We start from the raw sequence: 13,355 nt of genomic DNA on the forward strand, positions 1-13,355 counted from the left end.
ACTCCAAGGGATATGTTAAGAAACGTGTTTATCATTTGGTTTGTTTTTTGGAAAATTCAATTAAAAACATATGAAGAGATATTTTAAGAAAGGCTGTGAGTTAAAAAAAAATGCATTTTGATCATTTTGTTTTCTTTTCTGAAAATTCTTGTTTAAAATGTCATACATTTTTAATTTCCAAAATCTATTGAATGGATGAATGTTGTAGCCTACTAAAGATAATAAATGGCCAATTTGCATGATTTTTTTGTGGGTTTTATTCTGTATTATTATTATTATTATTATTGGGAAGGTTAAATACATTCCGGCATATTTATGGGTTTTAATCGGTAGGGTTCTGGCAATCTTGTGGTAGGCTCATGGGCCATTTCTGGGTCTTCTGGCAAACATCTGGTAAGGTGCCGGCACTCTGTCGAACGTTCTTGGCATTCTACTGGCTGCTTTCTGGCATGATTCCGGCAAAATCTTGTGGGCCGTTTTAGGCCCGGGAGTAACCCCTGCATATTGCGGCATATTGCCAGGATGAATCAAGGTTTCTGGGCCATAAAAAGCCCAGAACATTTTTGCTATCTGGGGTGCGCTGGAGATGACATGCCGCGGCGGACATGATAATAAAACCCTTCTGTCCCTACCTTGTCTTCTTCGTAGAATCTTTTTAGTAGGCTATCCATATTTTCTCGCGAGTCCACACTGTTAACGTATGCCTTTGAATTGAACATTTTAGGCTATATTCTGCCTTCAATCAGGCCAGAAGGCAGAAGGCATACAACGGAGATTAAAACAAAAGCCCGCGTTTCACTGACAACCATGATGAATTTAATTTGGCTAGAAACCACTATTAAAAAAGAAGGCAACTATCCCATGCATCTGGGCAGAATCCGCTTTGGGTGACTATGGCAGCTCACGCTCTGTTTACATACAGCCAGAGCAGGGTTCTAAACTCAGCCAATCATGTGTTATCTCCCACAATTCCAGACCGCAATGTAAAAATAAAAAAAACCCCTGTACGTCGTTCTTAAAAGATCTTTAATGTCATTTGAAACATTTTTGTGCATATTCTTCCGCCCATGTAATGACCTGTTGGCTATATATTAACAAAAAGTACCACTACTGTGCTATTGGTAAGAGTGCTTAAAAGTCCCACCGTCGTGCTGTAGTCTGTCCTGGTAATAAGCTATGAGTCTCCCATCAACCCCATTTTTAGCGGTAAAGAGTATACACTGACATTCGCTACTGCGCGTATCAACGCATCGCGTCATGTCGGGGCCCCATCTTCATGGGACGCTAGGTAAAGAGTATCTCTGGGCCCCCTCGGGGCCGGGGGTTTTTGGCGCCGGTGCCCCCCCCCAGCTCCGCCCCTGAGATACATGCATATATAGCCTACCCTTCCCCTTGCAAAACGGCGGAGAGGCAGAAAGAACAAGAGTAGGAAGACAAAGAAAGTAGGACAGAGATCCTCCTTCAACCATCCTTCATTTAATTACTGATTATCACTCACAATACACAATACGCTCAGAGAGAAAAGCATATTTTTCCAAAATCATAACAGACAACCAGCATAATGCGAAAGTTCTTTTTTCCACTATTGACCACCTGCTTAATCCAACACATAGCAATAACAACCTAAATGCAGCATCACATGCCAAGTGCGAGGAATTTGCTAGATTTTTTAATAAAAAGATTGCCGACATTAGAGAAGGCATCCAAGGTGGAAACGCAGCAACCTCTGTCGCCCACTCAGGCGATACACCGAGGGGAGGGTTAAACCCCCCTAGGAGACCTGAGAGCTTCCAAAAGTTTTGTCCAATTACAGAGGACGACCTCTGTAAAATAGTCAGGGAAAGTAAGCAGTCTACCTGCAGCCTTGACGCGATCCCCACATATCTGCTAAAAAACATACTTGGTTGCTTAGCAGCACCTTTACTGCAAATTGTTAACACCTCTATGCTTACAGGCATTTTTCCAAGCTCATTCAAAACAGCCATGGTAAAGCCACTCCTAAAAAAGACAAATTTAGATCAGAATTCTTTAAACAACTACAGACCTATATCAAACCTCCCCTTTATAAGCAAGGTACTAGAAAAAGTTGTATTTAAACAGCTTAATCAACATCTGGCTGGGAATGATATCTTGGAAAAATTCCAATCAGGCTTTAGAGCCAACCATAGCACCGAAACAGCACTAACCAAAATAATAAGTGATCTTAGGCTCAACACTGCCGCAAACAAAGTTTCAGCACTTATCCTCCTCGACCTCAGTGCCGCCTTTGACACGATAGACCACAACATACTAATTGACCGCCTTGAATCTTGGGTAGGCTTGTCCGGTCACGTCTTAGAGTGGTTCAAAACATATATTACAGGAAGACAGTTTTTTGTCACCATCGGAGAATACGTCTCCAACAAGTATGATGTGCCTTTTGGAGTTGCTCAGGGTAGTTGCTTGGGCCCTCTCCTCTTCTCTCTCTATATGTTGCCCCTGGGCTCCATCATCAGAGAGCACAATGTTGATTTTCATAGCTATGCCGATGACACTCAACTATATATCTCTGTCGAGCCTAGCCAAACCACTGCCATTCATGCCTTGACTAAATGCATGTCTGCCATTACAGATTGGATGAACAGTAACTTCCTAAAATTAAATGAAGATAAAACTGAAGTGTTGCTCATTGGGCCTAAGAAAAAACGTGCAAAACTCCACTCAAGCCTAGGTGACCTAAGCATACACATTAAAGATAAGGTTACTAGCCTAGGTGTGGTCATAGACTCGGATTTGAGCTTTGAGCCTCACATCAACAAGATAACAAAATCTGCTTTTTTCCATCTTAGAAATGTCAACAAAGTGCGCGGCTTGGCCCCCCGACAAGACGCTGAGAAACTTATTCATGCCTTTGTCACCAGTAGGATAGACTACTGCAATGCTCTCTTCTCTGGTCTCCCAAAAAAATTAATTGACAAATTGCAACTCATTCAAAATTCTGCGGCAAGAATCCTAACAAGAACCAGAATGAGAGAGCACATCTCTCCTGTCTTGGCAGACCTGCACTGGTTACCTGTCTCATACAGAATCGACTTTAAGATTCTGCTCACAGTATTTAAAGCATTAAATGGACTTGCCCCTAGCTATATCTCAGACATGCTTTCTTTTTATGCCCCTGCTCGAGCTCTCAGGTCCACTGATGCCAAGCTGCTAAGGACCCCCACCCCCCCGCAGAAGAAGATCGGCGACGCCGCGTTTGCCTGCTATGCGCCCAAGAGATGGAACGCCCTCCCCATCGAGATCCGATCAGCCACCTCCGTCGACTCCTTTAAGAAGCAGCTGAAGACCCACCTCTTCATCCTTGCCAACTCCTAGCTGCCAAGGCGTCATAGTGTCCCAGCCGCCGCAGCGCCCTTACTACTCGCAATCCAGCCCTGGCAGGGGGCTCCCCTAGGTGGCCGCTGGTCTCTGCCTGAGGTTTCTTCCTGACTACAGGGGGTCTTTTTTCTCAGACCTCACTGAGCTTTTTTTTTCCCCCTCACAAACTATGATTCAAGCGAAAGGGAGTTTTTCCTCACCCCTGATGCCACCAGGGGCCGCACATGAGCGCCCAATCTCTGTGTGACTATCTATGACTTATGATAGGCCCAGCCACTATGGACCTTACACATCTAAGAATCCTGGTCCTAACCTACGTTGACCTTATGACTCTACATTCTCTGTCTATCTCTTCTTCCTCTGCCTTCCTGCTATTTCTGCCTCTCCTCTATACCTTTCCTATTTGTTAAGCACTTTGAGTTACATGCCTTGTATGACACAGTGCTATACAAATACAATTATTATTATTATTATTATTATTATTAATATGAATGTCTGCTCGAGTTCCATTCATCAATTAATTTGAATATAAATTATGACTATTTGTCTCCCCACCACACTTTTTCAGTTTTAGTGCGTGTGACAAAGAAAGAGAAAGAGAGAGTAATGAATTTATTCATTATGGGTAATATGTTCATTACCTTAGCATTACTACTAATGAAACATGAATCATACCGGACATTTATGACAACCTCTGCTAAATGGAGATCCAGCTAAAATCTCTTTGGTAATGACAAAAAAGGTTCTTTTTTCGGGATCATGGAGGGTCATCTCTATTTTCCATCAAATAAATATGAGATATTTTGTATCCTGTCCATTTCAAAAACCCTTCATACTGAAGGAAACAGAAATGGCCCCTGTCCTCAGAGATGCTGTGTAATGTTTCTGTGAGTGGTTTCAGCCTTCCCTGCATTCAGAGCTGAAAGCATGTCCAGAACCCAGTTCGGTACAGTGCAGATAAAAGTCTGTTTGTGACGAGTGGCATTCATGGCTCTTGGATCGGCCTGTGCCACTATATTCTTCTGGTCAGGGACTGAGCTTCGACAGTTCACTCCAACCAGATTTGTCTTGCTCTTCCAAGTGCTTTCACACTGCTGATTGCTGCTGTCCCAAAAAAGGAATGGGAACAACAAAATAGAGGGTGATGTTTTTATAGTGAAATACACTATCTATCTCTTTCTCTCTTTCTCTCTCTCGTCCTCAGTGGTTCTAAATAATTCAATCTTATCACATTCAAGGTAATGGAACGCGTTTAAGTCCTGAAGAATTTATGTGTGGAAATGATGGTAGGCCAAAGTCCAAGCCATCTTGCAAGCAAATACCGCCTTGGGAGACCCACAGGTTTAAATCTCCTGTCCATCAGGCAGGAGGCGGTTTGAAGCAGTCACAGTGGGATGCAGATGAGTGGAGGAGGGTGGGGAAACTAAGAGCAGTGAAGAAAAGAGAAAAATTTGACATATGGGACGGAGAAACCGGAGGAATAGAACAGTGCATTTACTTATGATCACAGTAATTATCATTCCACCAAGCATCAGCAAAAATAGAAAAAGTCCTTAACTTAACAGCTAATATGTGTAATACGGTATATTTTATACTTCTTTTCAAAAACAATAAGTAAACCAACCATTCCCACCCCCCTGTTTTTGGCATCACCGTCAGCAGGGCAACTGAAAAACTCCAGGAACCTCTTGTACTGTACGAATCTCACTTACAGCCAAAAAAACGACTGAAGTTTGGGCCTTTCCCAATACTAATCTCTACCCCTACCCTTCCGCCTTCCCCATGGCCCTTGTGATTTCAAACGAAGCTGTAAGGTGTAGGGCTTCAAATGCAACCACTACGAATTGGGATACCCCTTCAACAATTATGGAATGACACTCATAGCTGTCACTAATCCCATGCATTAGGTTGACGTTAATAGTGTTTTTTTTTCATATGCGTTTCACGGAGAAAAGGGCCATCACACATTAGGACAATGTTAAATTTAGACAATGGAATAATTATTACCACTTTAAATCCATCAATTGCGGTGAAAATACTTAAACTCGTGTGCTATTGTGGGTGCTGCGGCTTGCCGCCAATTTTTAAACGAATTCGCAATGCATTCAGGGAAACCTGTCGTAGCCCTCCGTCGTGGAGTCTGGTGTCGGAAAATCTCTGTGCGGAGGGGTGGAAAGCCCTTCGCCGTACACTTACCCATCTGTCCGAACGTGAATCGAGATGCAACTACCCCTACACGTGGATGCGCAAAACGGAGGCAAAGGGGAAAGGCGTAGTGCTAAGCAAAGAGGCTTAAGACAAGAGGGCTTACTCACGTCATAACAGCGTAGTGCGAAATGATGGCGAGGGGAGTACGGAAATGTTATTCTTCTTCTAAGGTCAGTATTGGAAGCACCTGGGAAGCATGCAATGACACTTCCGCGAGGGTCGGAGTGTGGAACAGGTCATAGGACAGCGTGAATGTTTGTCAGCTGTCCTTAATTACCCCCAGCAATTACTGCTGACCAACAGCTGCCGTTAATTTGGCCACAAATTATCCATCATGGTGTCGCCCCCACAGACCATGTGCAAGGGAGTACGGAATCGCACCCACTGACCAATGACCATGCGCAAGGGAGTTAATTTTCCATCCATCCGTGTCCTCAGGCAACGCCCCCGTACTACACCGTGGCCAATGCATTTCCCCCCAAGAGATTGTTCTTCTGTTGAGTTTCTTTGGTGCTAAGGGGTGTAATGGGATTCACCGTAAAGGCGGATTCACACCTTGTGTAACTAGGCGTAACCTCACTCATACCTCACGAGCGGAAATTACAAACATTCGAATTGCGATCATACTTCCCTGTTGCACTTTGACAAAGGAGCGTGTAAATATAGAAGTAGCAGTATCGTCTCCTTGCCCGGGGAGTCCTTATTTTGTTTTGTTTACAGTCTGTGTTCCCAAATTCCTTATCGCAATTCTGTGCTCTCTGCCCAATGAACGAGACAGCCAGTATTTTGTGTGTTGGTCTACTGCTTTTAAAGCAAGCATGTGCAGTCAGTTGCTCGCGCTGACTAGCGTAATTTGCGGCTCGCAGCAAGCGTGCCGAGGGCTTTACGTCACTCCCATAGATAGGTTGGCCATCGGTCCGTTTTTACGACGTCCGTGTGTCCCTCTGTTCATCTTTCCTCTCGTCCTCGCCTTGTGCTTAAGGCCTCGAGATGCGAGGCAACGTCATTGACACAAACTAGATTGACAGTTGGCCGTGTTTCCGAAAGCTGCAGCCGCCATGTTACTCCAGATTTTGCACTGCAAATCAACTGTATTGCTGTACTTATGTCTGGGAAATATGCATGCAATTTGTGTTATTTGCGGTCCATAGCCTAGTCTACGTGAAGTAATTGACTGTATGAAAGTTAAATAAGGTATATTTGAAGAGGGCCTCTCAACGTTATTTCATTAATACTGCCGTGTTCCCCAATGTTATTGAATGTGGTACGCGTTGATCCCGTTTTAAAAAAACGTATTTACTTTGCTGGTGTTGAGGGCCGGAAAAATGGCTTGTTGAGAAACGACAGGGCTTTCCGGTCACCCTCATGAATATGCGTGACGCGATAAGGAGGTGTCTCTGATTGGCTCCCTCTCATGAATATGCGTGACGTGATAATGAGGTGTCTCTGATTGGCTCCCTCCCATGAATTAATGAAACCGCCTCCCCCGCTCGCTCTGTGTACAACTTGGGGAAGCTACAAGCTGTTAGCTAGCTAAACCGACTGCTTGTTTGGAAAACATTGTTTTTGAACTAAAACCTCAACATGTCTTCAGAGATACAGCCTTATGTATATGACCCTGAGTCAGAGGACGATGGAGAGGAGGAGGAGGAACGGATTCCTCATCGTTTGACTATGAACGTTTCTGAATGGTAACCTCAATGTTTATTACTATTCTTGTTGTGTTATTACAAGTATGCTTAGCGTTTTAACAATCGCTTTCAACTATGCTTTGTAATAATAATAGACAATGTTTTGACCAAGGGCTGATTCTGTAAGCGTTTAGTCTTTGTAATCTTTTAGTATGTTGATATTACTACAGCCAGAAAGGATCTTCCTGATTAATTCCTCCTGTAAAGTAGTGTGCTAATCTTCAGATAACAGTTCACTTACCAACACATAATGATCATTCGGTAATATTACATCAATATGAAGACAGAAATGGTCTAATACCATTCATGTTTGCTGCCGTGAGATTCCCCAGGTACGATAGACTATTCATCTCTTGCTCAAAAGCTTGTGTGTACAACAGTGTTGGGCAGTAATGCATTTCAAAAGTAATGAATTACTGTAATGCATCACATTTTGCTGTAATGCAGTAATGTAAGGCATTACAGGGCAAAAAGCTGTAATATTTGTCGGCGAAGGTTATGTTTTGACCGCTGTGTATTTATTTATTTATTTGTGAATATGTTTGTTTGTTTGTTTGTACTTCGTATAACTCAGACAGAACTGAGCCGATTTTTATGAAATTCAGTGGGATGATTGGTCATGACCCAAGGAACAATCGATTACTTTTTGGGAGTGATTGGGTCAAAGGTCAAGGTCACGAAAAGGTCAAAAACGTAAATTTGCGATATCTCGGTTAATTGGCATCCGATTTGCCTGAAACCAGTGCCAAGATGTGCAGAATTCAATTCCCAATCTGGTGATGTGCCACACGTCATGGTGGTGTCCATACGTTTTTTAGCGGTTGGGGGTCAACGGTCAGTGGGGTCAAGACCTTGCGAAATGCACGTTTCTCATCTTAACTCGGTCAATTCTGGACCGATTTTTATGAAAATTACATCAACATTTCAGAAATGTGTCCACCACAATCTCCATACTAGACTAAATGGAATGGACACTCTGTCGAGTGCATACCCTAGCCAACGACACTTTATTTGCGCCCGCCTCAGGGGCCGCATATGGCATATAGGATCGCTAAAAAAAACGTACCATGGGGCCTGACTACGGAACCATAATGCTGCCAGAGGCGAAAAAAATTAATCGCTCGAGCGACTTAAGCCGGGCATACACTGTGCGATATTTTCACTCGTGGGTCTTAAGCTTCTGCTCACACTGCACGATGGAATTTCACTGTTTAAAAGTTCACAGCTCACGACTCACGTCCTCACACTACACGAGCCGACAGTCGGATGCGAGCAAAATGCTTCCACTGTACGACGCGACAGGCATGTTTCCCCGATCTGCAGAGGAGGGAACATGCACACCTGAGGTGGAGATGAGGTCGCGCTCAACAGCGAATCGCAGGGCCCTATTAATTTGTGCATGTGAAGTGTCAAATCGGGACGTAGCGCTGCTTTAACTGTGCGATTTACGCACGAGCCACGACCAGAATTTCAAACCGTTTTGATTTTCTTGCGACCCTGCGATTGCACGATCGTGAGGCGAAATCGCTTGTCGTCACCCCATGTACACTGCACGATGCGAGACTCACGATTGACCTGCGATTGAACAAGAAATCGGCCCGACTCTCAAAAAGTCGTGCGAGTGCCAAATTGGGGCAAAATCGGGGCAAAAGTCGCACAGTGTAAGCCCAGCTTTAGTGTCTCGCTCGAGCGAATTATTTTGTTCACCTCTGGTAGCATTGCACTTCCGTACCAGTACCGCTTAGGAGTGAGAAAATTTCTGTGGAATGCGGCAACCGGCATAACGTTCAAAGTTTGAGTTCACAGTCAAAACAAATCAACACATCATAAGAAACCGTATTATTACACACATCATTGCTGCCCAACAGCCACACAGCAAAACTCAAGTCTGATTATATGCTGCATCCGCCTGATCCTACACAAGCAAATTGCCGTAACAGCTGGAGCATCAAGGAATCTCTGTCAACAACGACAGCACGCCAATCAACATCGTGACTCTGTACAGGCCACCATCACAGAGTCCCAGATTATTTCAAGATCGTGTTCAGCAGCTCTTGACATCACTGGACACCACCAACTTGATGGTCATCCTGGGAGATTTCAACTTTGATTGACTGGAGACCCCACACCACGACATCGTCCAGCTCCTCAGTCACCACGGCTTCCGCCAGTACATCAAAGGACCAACGACCGACCAAGGGACACTACTGGACCACGTATACATAAACCAGGCGGTCACAGTACATCTGGAAGTCGTGGACACTTACTACTCTCACCACGACATCATTTGTGTGTCTCTCGTGTTGTAATTATTGAGCGTAATTATAGTGACAAGTACTGACTGCTTCGGAAATAATTCAATATATAATATCAGCTCGTAATTTGGTCTTAAACCTGAGGTTGACTATTGTGACTATTTCAATGCCGATAAAGATGATTTCATATGTTTGATATTCATTTACATGTACACGTCTTTTACAATTAAATCCAATGGGGACATGTTATTAATGTATGTTGGTTATGTGGAATAAAACATTAATATCAAGGTAATAATTGTTAATTTTTGTCTATGTGGCTCCAGTGACTTTTCTTTGCCAAGCACTATATGCCAGAACAATGTGTGCATGCTGAATTGAATAAGACGTCAAGAATGGGCCAAAAATGTAATATTATGATATTCCGGTTCGATTTAAATGAAACTAACACCAAAATTTGGAGAATGTTATGCCCCACACTCTGAAGATGGCCAGAAAAAAATAAGTGGCGTAGGCGAAGGTTTGCGCTCTACCGAGTGCCCGTTCTAGTTACTACTTAGTTACAATGCTATAACTCAAGTCATACTCTGATGCTTATGCAGAATACATGTTCAAGTATACATTAAAAAGAAAAGAAACTGTTTACTTCCAACACAAGAGGTAACTTGTCTGAGTAAACAAGCAGATCCATGTACTTCTGTTATGATCAGCAAACTGTGGTTGGCTCAAAAGGGTTTCAGTGTTTTTCAGTAACATCCCAGTCTCTCATTGGGTGGAGTGGAGTAAATGGTGTAACAACTATGTAATGGCATGGGCTAGTGTTATAGGTACCAAAAATGTACTGACACCTCTGCACTTATTTGTGATGGGTAGCCTTTGTCGTTGATAAATGATACACATTCATGTTCAACATATTAGGTAATGACAAGACTGACCGATACCATCACCCCTGTGGCCTGCATGAGCCAACACCCCGGACTGGAACCTGTGTGCCTAAATATATATGGAAATGTGTGGAACACAACACAAGCGTCTTGTTATATTTAGCTGGCTGTGATGTCCCACAGATTAACTCCATGCTAAAATTATTTTATGTACAAATATACTCACTATTTGCAGGTGAAGGGCACGGCCATGGGTAGCACCGTGGCCCCGAACTATGCCTCACTCTATGTTGGTTCCTTTGAACATGACTTTGCATTTAATAGGTCACATAATGATTTTTTTCATCATATTGGCCTCTGGCGGAGATATATTGACGATATTTTTATACTGTAGTCAGGTACTCTAAATGAACTATTTGATTTTGTGAATTTTCTCAATGTGAGTAGCAACCACCTTAAATTCACAGTCAATTATGATGACCAACAAATCAATTTTTTTGACATTTTAAAGATGGCCTCTCAACGTAATTTGATTAATATTGCTGTGTTCCCCATTGTTATTGAATGTGTTACGCGTTGGTCCTGTTTTAAAAAACGTTCTGGTTGCTTTGTTTCAAGCCGTTTTTGCAAGCTAGAAAGGTGGCTTGTGGAGAAACGAGAGGGTGTTCCGTGTTTCTCGTGGAAATGCGTCTCTGATTGGCTCACTCCTCCTGCTCTCATGGAAACGCGTCTCTGATTGGCTCAGTCCTCCTGTTCTTGGAGAGAATGTAATGGGAAGCAGAGTCGCCACTTCTCCGGGTGGTACTGCACTATAGGGGCGCCAACGGAGGCGTGCATGCTCCATTCAGGGCTGTGCTCTTTCGACAGCGACCCCTAGGCGAGCTGCAGGCACGGAGCAACCAGAGTGGGCTTGCTTTATGGATGAGGCTTTGTGCTGTGTGTGTACCTGAGAGTAGCAACCAGCTGATAGCTAAGCTAAGCTAGATTTCGGGCCACCAGACGTTGCTTGTATTGAAAACAAGCAGAAAAAAATTACTCGACATGTTTTTAGAAAAATGGGTCGACATAAACCTTTGTGAGCAACGCCTTCTTTCGACGTGACGAAACACAGAAAGGCTTTCGTGATTCGCTCGTTTCTCTGCATTATTTATGTCAATTGGGAAACACCGGGAAACACAGCCAGGCGAGGTGACGCACCGCTATGAGAGCCTTGCAAGTGAGTTTAACTTGGGGTGACCGTCCGATCTTCAAAAGGAGTGAGTAAAACTGTGTTTTATCGGAAGTTGGCCTTTAATTAAAAAAGAACAAGACAAATTGTCAACTGATTTGTATAGAAAGCCTACAGACAGGAACACTCTCCTGCACGGCAAAAGCTTCCATCCAACCAACCTCAAGAAGAGCCTCCCAATTAGCCAACTTAATAGGGTGCGCCGGATATGCAGTTCAGAGGACTCCTATGCCAAACACAGTGACGACATGGTGAAAAGATTTAGAGACAGAGAATATCAAGAAGATTGGGTGCAAAATGCTGTTGAACGGTTTAAAAATGTTAACCAAAAAGATTGTCTCGAAATGAGAAGAACTAATTCTGATAGTCATAGGTCAATTTGTGCAATACAATTCTCACCCTTGGGAAATTCATTTAAAGAAATTGTTCGACAGCATTGGCACATCCTAAAATCTGATCCAAATTTAAAAACAGTCTTCAATGATCGCATTGTGATCTTCAATGATCTTCAATGACCGCATTGTGTACAAACGCGCTCCAAACTTATGAGACCAAATTGTCAGAGCCGATTTACCACCTGAGCAACCTTCTCACTTTCTATCTACTATTCCATCTGGAAATTATAAGTGTGGCTCTTGTGCACAATGCAATTATACCTCTAAATGTCATTACTTTAACCATCCGCACTCTGGAAAAAAGATTGATATCAAGGGCACAATCACTTGTAACAGTAAAAATGTTATATACATGATTAAATGCCCTTGCGGTCTGGCATATATAGGAAAGACCACACGATGTCTGAAAACCCGGATCTCAGAACATAGGAGCAGTATAAGAACTCATGATGACAAAAGCCCCGTTGCCGTGCATTTCAATTCCATGAAACACAATCTCTCCTCACTGAGATATTTTGGGATTGAACATGTAAAAGCCCCAAGAAGGGGAGGGGATATCAAAAATATACCTCAATACCTTGTCACCCAAAGGCCTTAATTTGGACTTTGATCTAAAACTTTTTTGTGATCCTTGATCATGGATCATTCTATGATCATTATGTAATGCCTATAATATTGTTGTTTTTTAAAAAAATGTTTGTTGCTATTTTGCTTTGTCTTCTTTGCTGTATGTGTCTAACTCTTTAACATGCCTGTCAGAACAACCATTACTTGGCTGCAGGCCATGATTGTTTGTAATCATCAATTGTTTGTTGGGCCTAATTAGAACAGCTGACTATCAGCTGATTGCCTGACTGCCAATCAGCTGTGTAGGCCTTCCCTACTTATTCTGACTGTTTTTTAACTTGTGTAAGATGCCTGAAGAAGATCTATGATCGAAACGTTGCTCCCAATAAATTAAGTCTTTTGCAAGCAGTGTGCAGATCCTTTCCCGCTCCTACATGCCACAGATTAACTCCAGCCATTTCTTCCGATCATCCTCCTTTTTGGGCAACAAATGCATCAACATTGATGCTTTACTGCCACAAATCACACATGAACGGGTATGTCCTGCCATGCTAATAAACAGTTAGCTTACTTAGCTTTTCAAAACCGTAACAGGTCTTCAATCTCAACTTCCTCTGATCCATTCCGGGGGGAGGTTCTTATCAAGGGCTCTGTTGAGGGCGGGTTGGCCCCTCGTTTGCATTAGGAACGCCTTGTTTCGATGTGATGTAAGCAGGCTTTTAGCTAGGGGGGCGTCTGGGCGTCTCTTCGACGCCCTATTTTGAAAATAA

Source organism: Engraulis encrasicolus, chromosome 9 (genome assembly GCF_034702125.1).
Source record: "Engraulis encrasicolus isolate BLACKSEA-1 chromosome 9, IST_EnEncr_1.0, whole genome shotgun sequence".
Taxonomy (NCBI): domain Eukaryota; kingdom Metazoa; phylum Chordata; class Actinopteri; order Clupeiformes; family Engraulidae; genus Engraulis; species Engraulis encrasicolus.